This window comes from Halichoerus grypus, chromosome 8 (genome assembly GCF_964656455.1).
Source record: "Halichoerus grypus chromosome 8, mHalGry1.hap1.1, whole genome shotgun sequence".
NCBI classification, from domain to species: Eukaryota; Metazoa; Chordata; class Mammalia; order Carnivora; family Phocidae; genus Halichoerus; species Halichoerus grypus.
The window spans coordinates 100,569,109-100,580,974 of NC_135719.1; positions in this window are offsets into that span (position 1 = coordinate 100,569,109).

Genomic DNA, 11,866 nt, shown 5'->3' on the forward strand with positions numbered 1-11,866 from the left:
TTATAAAGGTGAGCTTATACAATACATCTGTATATTTTCATTAGTACTAAAACCTTTTTACTTTATTATTCACCTACACAAAACAATATGTTCATAATATTTCTAAACCATAGAAAGGGTGATTATTAAATGTGTTGAATAGAAAATAAGGATGCTCTGAGAAGTTGAAGATTGTTCCCCCCAACCCTTGCTTCATCCTGAAATGTGACTATATTTGCATTGCCTGTCTGGGAGATGGCAAGAAGTTTAATGTTTCAAGTTTCCAAAAAGTAATAGTAAGTAGGAAGTCAATAGAGAAGGGGCAATGAGGCAAAGCAGAGTGCCCCCAGACACTGATTTGCTATTTGTTTTTTTCTTTTCCATTAAAGAAAATAAATGTCTTGTGGGCATAGAGTGAGTGGGAGTGTTCATTCCAGGGTTGGGGAGGCTAGTAATGGGAGTAGATCAGGCACACCACCCACTCATACATACTTTGATGTCACTGGCTTAGTAAATCATTCTTTATATATGTCATACCTGGTACCATATGTTTAGAACAGATCAGTTTATGCATCTTGAAGGTCTTGCCTGGGTTTATACATTTATCTACATAAAATTGTAATATAATATGTTTGTTTAATTGACTACAAATTGCTACATTAGGACTTTCAGCCTTTGTCTTTTTTTCTTCCTCCTTATCTGCTGAACCAGTTTACTCTTCCCATTATTTTCTCTCTTAAATTGACTTTGTTTTATAGCAAGATGTTCACTCAGTTAACAGTATGGTATCTTTCTTATATATATTTTTGTCTATCTATACCTATCTACTTTACTATCTACACCTGAGTTAGAGAGAGCAAAGATGACTTTTCCCTCTAGAAAACTGATTGCTTCTCTTTAACTTTCACATAACTTTAATTTTATCCACTGATTATTAGTCTCTGTGGACTTTGTCTCATGACAGAACAACACAGAAGCATTTTTGACGTAACTTTTTCGTTGATATGACATAGTATGCTCAGTAGTGTAGACAATGTAAAAAAGTGTTGGTTCAGCGTTTAGTAGATTGACTTTGTTTTAGTAGCTACCAGTGAAAGTTCTACACAACTACATAATTTAAAAAATTGTTGGAATGGAAATCTTTGAAAATGTTGATCTTATCAAAGTCCTTATAAGATTACAGAAACTTTACAAGGCATGACATATTAAGGTCTCAACAAAGATTTTGTCCTAACATGTTTCTAAAAACTTTATAGGCTTCAAATCTGCCCATATTCATATTCTGATGGGAGGAGAATCAGACAAGGAACTGTTCTACAGACTCTTTGTTTGTGTTAAACCACCACAAAGGAGGAACACTTTAGGGGATCTGTGAAATGTTAATTTTTCCAATTAATGCATTTTATGCAAGACCAAAGAGTTTAAAAAGAGGAAAACAATTGCTTTGGGTTTCTGGGTTAGGTTAGTTCACACTAGTTAGAAATTTAGATTTAGAATAAATTAAAGAAGTAATATAATTAATTTATAATTCTTTTGAGAGAACATCAAGATACTGCTACTCACATTTTTCACTAGTTTCTCTGTAACTCAGAAGTTCACACTGAGAGGTGCAGGGTAGCTATACTGCCCTGCAGAGCCATTCCTTCCACATTTCATATCCCCTTCCTCATACTTATAGGATTGCTTGTCTCTGCCTGGGAGGAAGAGCTTCAGGCTGGACCTCCAGATGGAAAACTCCAACAGGGTTTAATTATATAGTAAACTGTTTTGCTTGATCGTGCACCTGGAAAATTTAAGATGAAGAAGAATTTAAAAGTGAATTAAATGTAGGACAAGTGCATTATCATTTCCCATCAGTTTACAACCAAACCTGAGAGAGAAAACATTTTCTTAGCTCCTTTACAACACTGAATAAGGTGAGAAAATCATTTAAATTGAAGCCCTAAAAAGGTCTTTCTGTAGGAGATGATCACACACAGTGGGTAAATTCTGCTCCAGTTTATGCTAATTTATTTTACAATCTTCAACTTCTTATGGGAGAATACAATTCAAAGAATAGAAGAAATATAGAGGAGGAGGCGAATAACTGCAACTGCAGAGGAAGGGATAAAGGAGCTTTTGCTGAGAACATGACATCGAAGCTGGGTCTGAAGAATAAGTTCTTCAGTAGAGAAGATGTTTCGGGCAGAGGGCATAGCTTGCACAAAGGCAGAAATCAACACAGTGGTGTGGTGACTGGTGTGTGTGTATGTGCCCACATGTGTACCTAGGGAGCAAGAGGTGGAGCTGGCAAGGTAGGCAAGGCAAGGAATAAGAAAGGTCTTTTATATGTGCGGGGCAACTTGGACACTGATCTAGGCCTACGATTACAGACAGTGCTCCAAGAACCTTTTCAGGCACCTGATGGTGGGAGTGAACAGGGCTTTGGGACTCATCCTCACTTCAGCCGGGGTCAATTTACATATTTTATAAATGTGGGTTCTTCCTGGTCTCTATATTAAACAAAGTGTCCTGCAGCTCTCACATTCACCCTTGATGGTTATGTCTTTCTTGCCTTTGACATAATCTTTTCATTTTTGGCATGTAGACTTTAAAACTGTAGGCCATTGTATTAGCTAGCTTATGAATTGCATGGACCACCATATTTATTTTGCTTACTTCACTCTCTTCTCTCCTCCTAAAGATAATTTGAGATTTAATAGAATTGAATGTCATGTGGAGGCTCTAGGTCTTTTGACCTATTTTCCCTTTTAGGTTTGCATGCCGTAGAATTTTGAATTTTTCTCTGAATTTTCAAATTCTTGTCTTCTAGACTTATATAAAGCCATCTAAGTCTGCTTTTTTTTTTCTGGTTATCGTAAGCCTCCAGGTGTCAGGGCCGCTGAATCCTAAGACTTCCATTACTTTGGTTTCACTAACCAATTCTTTTTTGGTCTTAAGTCCTGAGGTATTTTTTTGACTTCTTAGTGCCCAAATTACGAAGACCTTCATATGCTTTGTTTGAACTAAATGACAGACAAGAACTGATTAAGGTCCTCAATTATGACCATGTCTATTTTGTGACCTGTCTTAGTAGCACATTCTAGAAGTGACTCAGGAATGTTATAATATCCTAATACCTTTTATTTCTTACCTCCCACAAATTTCTACCAAAATGTTTATCTTCATTAATTTACTTCTACTGCACTTACCTTCTACCTACCTAGAGAGTCTTTTTTTTTTTTAAATAGGATAATTCCTCTTATTGTTACAACTGAAATTAAGCTTATCTAACAATTATCAATAATACCGACATGATCATGGTTATTATCTATATTTTACATTTAAGCTTGATGTTCATTCAGTTCAATCTATTTGCTTTACAGGGTTCTATACATAGTTACATTGTTATGTTAACATCAGTAATTGTATGTAGCATTTGTGATCTTTAAAATTTTTTCTTGTGGTAATGGTTCAACATCTGCTCTCCAGTCAGGTTTTCTAGCAGGTTGATGGGAGAGACATGTTGGGCAGGTAGAACTTTCAGCATTCTCAGTAACACTGAGAAATAATTGTGTATTCTATGTGCATTGGTAACCATTCATGATGTATAAGCCCAGTTGAGAGATTTCTTTTAAGAGTGGCAGAAAATATGAGGAAGAAAAAGTGGGAAAGTGTGTTAACCTTGCACTCATTGGGGATTTAGCAAGCTTTGCACACAATAAAACTTGAATAATTTTTCCTCTCATAGATCACAGTTTGAGGATATCATCAGATTGAGACACATAATTGTACTCATCATTGTAAAACAAAGACCAAAATGAATGTATTTGGAGAGAACTGAAAAATGAAAGGAATGAAATGTGGTATTATTTAATTTTTTCCTGATAATAATGCACAGTTTGCTTTTGATGTTATGAATGGATTCTATTAGACTGGTTCTGTAACTACAGATGACCATTAAGTGTTATTTAACTTACAGGGAGCATGAAAACCCGATTTATTTAAACAAGTAAAATGATGTGGATTTTTCGTGATAGATCATTAGTTCAATATTCTAGTTTTATGCTTTTGAAGATCATGACATTTACCTTTAGAGATAGGTGTTATCTCAATAGATTTTTTTTCTTCTTTGTGGATCTACTTTCTACTTTGTTAATGATTCTAATGTTAGTGCTCGCATGGACAGAATGTTATTTTTCATTAGCATTATTTCAATGCTATTGATTTTTGTTTTACACAGTGGTTTTGGTTCTTTTGCTTATCACTTCTTGAGAATATTGATTCATTCCCAGTGCTGTTTGGGGAACTGAATGAAGAAGGTTTATAACCCTACAAAGCCTGGTGCCAAGATATTTAGTGGTTAAATAGTTTCCTTGGCCAATGCCATTCATGCTGTAATAGTGCTTTTCTTATTTCAATAATTTTTTTGCTGTTAACTATGGTTATAGAGGTGAGATATTGACTTCCTTGTTTTGGAGGATAAGAGAATGTTACATTACTGGAGGTGGAGTTGAAGCATGGTTACTTTAGCTTGGAATTTATAGTGTGTATTTCCACTGGATTATAGGCAGTCAAAAGGTTATCTGTTATAAAAACTGCTCAAGATTATAAGTAGTTCTACCAAAAGTAAATTAATGGATTTTTTTTTTTTTTTTTTTGGTAAGTGTTACATAGAACCCAGAATTTGAGTACCTGAATCTTGGAAGAGAAAGAAAAAGGCAAAAAGAAGGCTAAAAGCCTTTGTTGTGCATACCAGAAATCAAATGTAAATTTAGGTTAGAAGAGACTTACATAATAAAAAGTCTCTTCTAAAAAGTAGTTATAAAACAAGTGATATTTTCTCAAATCCCTTGGTTTTTGATATTTCAGTCTAATGAAACTACATTGAAACTTCTGATACAGACTGAGTTTGCATGGACAAGATCATGAGCACTCTCCAGGCTAGCATAGGAAAGGGCTTCCATCTACTTCCCAGGTTTTGTTTGTATCTCTTAAATCTTATTCCTTTTGAACCTTTGTTCCTTATGACCTTTTGAACACTAGCATTCCTCTAGTTTAGCTGTTCTATGGTTTTTTATACTTTAACAGCACCTGCTTCGTTCACTAAGGAGAATCAATGGAAACCTTCCATAAGAGGTGAACCCTGTAATGTTTGTCATCAGGTAAAAAGCATGACAAAGCTTTCTGACGGGACTAAAGAGAAACATATGAATAAAAACACAACTGCTGCTTGAGCTTTTCCTGCAGATGGCACTGGTGTTACTTAGATAAAGAACATTTTGTGCTCAGCAGCTTTTAGTTCATTGTGCACACTGGGAAACTAAGTAGATGTCTTGCAGTAAGTAGTCACTTATCTGTGCATGATTGAACCCCAGCATGGTTCAACCAGTCTTTTTGGAGGTCTGCTTTTCAATTAATGCATTCACATGGACAATAAAATCTGATGGAGTACTCTTTTTGACCAGGGAAGGGGCCTACTACCAAAAGCACATTACAAACTTCAGGCCCATCCTCTGTTGCATCTACATGAAAAAATCCAGCCTTGTCTGAAAATGCATAAATAACAAGGAATTTAGGGGGAGGTAATATGATTTTTTTAAAGTAAATAATCCTAGGCAATTTATTCTGATAATATTAAAAAGAAATTCAACAAAGACTTACTGAACACTTATTTGAGGCAATGCATTGTGCCAGATTGTTATGGAGGATTCAAAGACTAAAAACAAAAACCAAACATAATATGCATTTTCAGGTCTCTCAAGCTAATTGCAAAAATAGATATATGCATAAATATGTGAGATATAAATGTCTAAGTCCATTCAGGCCATTATAATAAAATACCACTGAAGGGTAGCTTATAAGCAACAGAAATTTATTTCTCATAGTTCTGGAGGCTGGAAGTCTGAGATTAAGTTGTCGTTATGGTCAGGGGAGGGCTCTCTTCTAGGTCACAGACTTCTCATTGTATCCTCATATGGTGGAAAGGGCTAGGGGGTCTCTCTGGAGCCCCTTTTATAAAGCACTAATCCCATTCTTGAGGGCTCCACTCTCATGACTTAAGCATGTCCCAAAGGATTCACTTCTAATACCATCATGCTTAGGGGTTAGGATTTCAACACATGAATTTTGGAGGGACAGAAACATACAGGCCATAGCATACAAATTAGTTTCATAAGTGATAGATTACCAATGGGAATAGGGAGGAAAGAGTAAAGAAGGAATGTTGAAGTGGACTTGAGATGGGCTGTGAAAGGAGGGCAGGCATTCAGCTAAATGTGAAGTAGGAAGGGGAAAATAGAAATCCCAGTAAGAGAACTGTAACAGCAAAGCAGTGAGCAAAGCAGTATATAGAGAATTGTGTTCTTTTCGGATTTATTGATTTATTCGGGGACCGATATATTCTATGTTCTCTGTTAGGGGCTCTAAAACCTGACTGTATACCACTTTTGTCTCAGTTCAGGCTTCTGTAACAAATATACCACAGACTTGGGTGACTTAAAACAATCAACACTTCTATCTCACAGTTCTGGAGGCTGGGAAGTCCATGATCAAGGTGTTGGCAGATCCAGTGTCTTGTGAGAACCTACCTGCTGGTTTGCAGATCTTCTCATTTTATCCTCATATAGTTGAGATCAGAGAGAGAAGAAGCAAGCTCTTTTATATGTCTTCTTATAAGAGCACTAACTTTAATGATGAGAGCTTCTCCCTCATGACATAATTATCTCCCAAAAGCCCTACCTCTAAATACCATCACACTGGGGATTAAGCTTCAATATATGAATTCTGGGGGGACACAAACATTTAATTAATAGAGACATTTTAATTCTGTGCTCTTGGGTTATTTGAAGTCTCTGTGGCTTTGTTTCCTCATCAGTAAAATGGGGTAAGAGTATTTACCTGAAAGGGTTTCTGAAGGGATTAAATGAACAAACATATATATAGTACCTGGCCATAGTAATAAATATTACTGTAATCATAAAAATAAATGTTAGATGTTATTATGCATATTTGTGTTTTATGCTAGTCATTCTATAAGGAGAATTCTAATTCTATCAGAAGACAGGGAATTAGGTATCCTTACAATTTTACATATAAGGAAATTTAGGCTTAGAAAAATTAATTAACTTGCTAAAGATAATACAGGGTACATTTTTTAAAATTGAAGTATAACTGACAGTTTAAAATTGTATGTCTTTAAGGTGTATAATTTGATGATTTTATATATATATAAATATATACATACATATATGTATATATAATACATTTACAAATATATACATATATATAATATATATATAATATATATATACACACACAGTGTGAAATAGTCACTATAATCAAGCTAATTAACATGTCCATTGGTACAAGCTGCATTTGAACCAAGGCTAAACCTATCCTTTTTTCTTCTTCCCCATTCACTTCTTCATAATTAAGTTGATTATAATCAGTCTCAGTGCTGAATGGGTGGCAAGAAGCTACAGTAGGATTTAGAGATGGTAGGGGCCCAGAGTGGAAGGCTTCCAGTGCTTGGCCGAGGGTTTCAACATTGTTATGCAATGGGAAATAATTTATGGGCTATCATGGACATTGCCTGTCTCCTTTGGAAAAGAATGAAAGCTAGTTGAAGTCTTCAAAGATCAATTAATAGGTGAGGTTGAAGGGTAATTCAAGAAAAAATTATTCAAATACCAAATGTCCAACAACCATTCCTTTACCAGTTGGGGTTCTGGTCTAGGGGAATATTCTTAAGATATCAGGTTGGTCTTATCCAGGGATATAGTCAAGATATCTGAACATGGGAGAATATTTAACTTTTAGATAGAGCCTGAGGAAAATAGGGGAGAACCAGGAGGTATTTTGAGTGCTATGAATTCAGATAATAGTAAACATTTAGGAAAGAACAAAGTGTTGACTGCTGTAAGTGATTGAGCAAGCAAAAGCCTTGAAATGATTGGACGTCCTACATAGATGAACATCTGTAACAACTGACAGAACAGATTCAGCCCAGTGTTGGGGCTTCAAACTGATGGGTAAAGTAAAGGGAGATTGAGAACAATAAGAGGGAACAAGTACAAATTAGTCTGACAAGAACAAAATTTGGAGATAACAGAAAGGTAGTTGTAACTTAAGGGAGAAGCATTATTACCCAAGGGGAAGTATTATCACTGAGGATTTTCTTTTAGTATAGAGAAGGGAGTAGTTCAGGGACTAAAGAAGCAAACGAGACTAAAAAGGAACAACTGAAGAAGGACAGGAGCAAGCAATGGGTTATTTTTGGATGAGCATGGACATGATGGTCACGAGAGCATCAGAGGAGTGATCAGTAATGTCAAGTGCAGAAGAGGAATCAAGTAAGGAATCAGTGGAGGAGTGAGAACAGAAGCTGTGTGGAGAAACTTCCTTTGAAGAGCTTGAGGTACCTGGTTCTGAAAAGAAGAGAAGAGAGGAAGCCTCAGAGGTGGTGGGTTTTGTGTTTGTTTTTTTCTTATTGTTTTATTTTTAAGGATGAGAGTGTATTTATAGTTTTTGAGGAAGATGCCAATAAAACTGAAGCCAGAGAAAGAGATTAAATGATGAAGTAAGGCCAGAGAAATGATAAAAGAGAATCGGGGAAGGATTTAGTCATCCAGTGCAATGAAGATTAGAAAAAAGAAGAGTGACATGGATATAAGTTTATGAATGAAGGTGAAATATTGAAGGAGCTTCTTTTTGCTTCACAGAGGAAATAGAGTGACCAGTGGCTATGAAATAACACCCTGAATTCTCATGTATGACACATAAAACCCTGACCAATTCCCTAGTTTTCATCTTCTGCCCCTTCAGATGCAACACAACACCATCTAGAACTCTTACCACAATATTCATATACTGTGCTTTTGCATGTGACGTTCCCTCTATTAGAAAGTTCTTTCTTCAGAAACCTCTGCTGTTCAAGCAGAGTTTAATGTCTCTCTTGTGTTTTGAGCTCTATAAAACTCTTCCAAACAGACTTTATTAGATTGTCAGCACCTTAGGAACAGGGACCATTTTCCAGTTACTTTATTGTTTCTAGCTCCTGGCACACAGTAGTTGCTCAATCAATATTTGTTGAATTTAATTTATTTTCCAAAACAACACTTTTGTGTGTTTTTAAAAGTTTTTTTTTTTTTTTTTTAGCAATTGGAGATGATTCCAATTTATGTACTTTCAATTTATAAAGCTAGATTAGAGGCAGATTTGATTTTAAAACTGGTGGAAATGATAATTTACTGGCTAAATCACTCTTAGATACACACTGTCTTTGTTTGACTTGTGTGTAGCTGTCATCTGTGTGTGGATCATGGGATACTAACAGTATTAAATCTCTCAAGGGCAGAATGTTTTAATTTCTGAATCTATAACATAGGCTTGCCAGAACCATGCTCAATAGAGACCTAACAAACAGCTAGTTGTTTTTATTAAATAAGTTGACTTACATATACTGATGGGTAGAGTGTCTTTTTGGAGAAGTTATTTTACATCACTGTGTCTTAGTTACTTTTCTCTCTGTGAAGTTATTCCATCTTGTTAACTTCTTTTCTATAATTATAGTTCAGAATTGATCAGGTTACATTTGATCATTGATAATTTTTACTTGTAGAAGAAAAGCACTATATAAATAATTATTCAACCAGAGGAAAAGTTCTTAGTCATGTGCTGGCCTTTCCAGTGGATGACTATACATGGATAATACCTGCAACAGTCATTTTATATGCATTCCTTTAATAAAAAATATAACAGATGCTTTTGTTTTTATTTAAATTAACATGAATATATTGCCTCTGTTCCTTAAATGATCAGTTCTCTCTTCTCTCTTATTTAGATCACTTTATATTTCCATCTCCCTTCTTCCGTGGTTTGCTATACTTCTCGTCTCAGTCCAAGATATTACTTCCTGATCTTTGTATTTCCTTTCTCAGCTCACAGAGTTTCTCACCACCTGGAGTGCAAACACTGTCACATGTATTGATGGCTTTCATATTATATGTTGACAGTGCTACTACTCAGGAGTGGGGACGTGGTCAAAAAGACAGATATGACTGTTCATCTTTTCCACAGAATATTGCTGTGATAAGAAACATTCACAGGAGGCTTTTCTGTTTTTGTTCTCAAGGTAACTTTGGTGTGTACACCTTACTTTTTATTTCCTAAACAAATACTTTTGCTAAGTTTCTGAAGGCTTGCTTGACATCATATCCTAGTGTTTTGCTTCTGTGAGTTTTACTTAGCAGGCATGCAAAGAAATAGTGGTGTTGACATTCTCTATCTTACTTAGAATATTTTATCAAGGGCCCAATGTACTGTGTAATTTAATTTTAAATAATAAATTGAATACAAATGGAAATAGTGTGCTGTCTTCCAAAGCACATTTCCTAGAGCCCTTTTCTTGAGATTGCTGTGACTATCAAAGGATACCATTATAGAAACATAACCTTATGTACCACTCCATGTTTGAATGTGCATAGGGAGGGCAAGAACCAAGATAAAATACAATCACATTGTATTTTAAGTTCTTCAACAATAAAAAAAAATCATATGTCTGTAATGTGATTTTCTATAAAGATTTATCCCATGAAATTACATAAAATTGATTTCTTAATTAATATGTATAAATATAATTACTGTTGTATTCAGACTATAGACATCAAGAGCAAAGAAAAATGGATTAAATTGAGTAAAAATGAATAAAGTAGGAAAAACTAGCATAGAATTAGAGGGGAATAAAGGGGAATCTGTTTATAAGCTTTGGTTGGAAAAATAGTTATAAGATAAGACAAAATGTAGAATACTTAGTAGAAGAAATAAATATAATCATATCAAAGTTTTAAAATTTCTGTTTAAATTAGACACTATAAAGTCAAGACAGGAAATACTGAAAAAAAAAAGTTTACAATCTCTTTATTCACTTCCTTATTCATTCTTCCAGTAAACATTTATTGAGCATACAATATGTGCCAGGTATTGTTTTAGGTCCTAGGGATCTAGCAGGGAACAAAGCAGATAAAAAAACCCTCTGCCATCACAGAGTTTACAATGGATCTGTATTCAGAATATATGAAGATCTCCTTCAAACAACAGAACACAACACAAAACAAAACAAAAGCACAACAGGAAAATGAGCAGAGGAAATGAGTAGGTAATTCAAAGGTAAAGTACATAGGACCAATAAACATTGCACCTCTTAAAACCTCATTGCAAACAATGAATCATGGAACACTATATCAAAAACTAATGATGTAATGCATGGTGATTAACATAACATAATAAAAAAAAAGTAAAAAAAAAGAAAATATAGGAATGACTCTCCAAAATAAAATAAAATAAAATAAAATAAAATAAAATAAAACCTCATTGCACCTCTTTTTTTTTTTTTTAAAGATTTATTTATTTATTTGACAGAGAGAGACATAGAGCAGGAACATAAGCAGGGGGAGTGGGAGAGGGAGAAGCAGGCTTCCCGTGGAGCAGGGAGCCCGATGTGGGACTCGATCCCAGGACCCTGGGATCATGACCTGAGCCGAAGGCAGACGCTTAACGACTGAGCCACCCAGGCACCCCTCATTGCACCTCTTAAGTGTAAATTAAAACAATGAGATAGCAAATGTTCCTCAGAAAATTGGAAACAAGAAAGATTGAAAATCCAGTGATAGTGGTGGGTGGGGCACAGGATATTTTCATGCATTTTGGTACTCAAGTAAGTTGGTAGTCCTTTCAGGAAACAATCTGATAGAACCTGCCACCCAACTCCCCTCCCAAGTATATATCTGCTATGGACTGAATGTTTGTGTGTCTAAAAAATTCATATGTTGAGGCTCTTACTCCCAATGTGATGGTATTAGGAAATGGGGACTTATGGAAGTAATTAGGGTTAGATGAAGTCATGAGG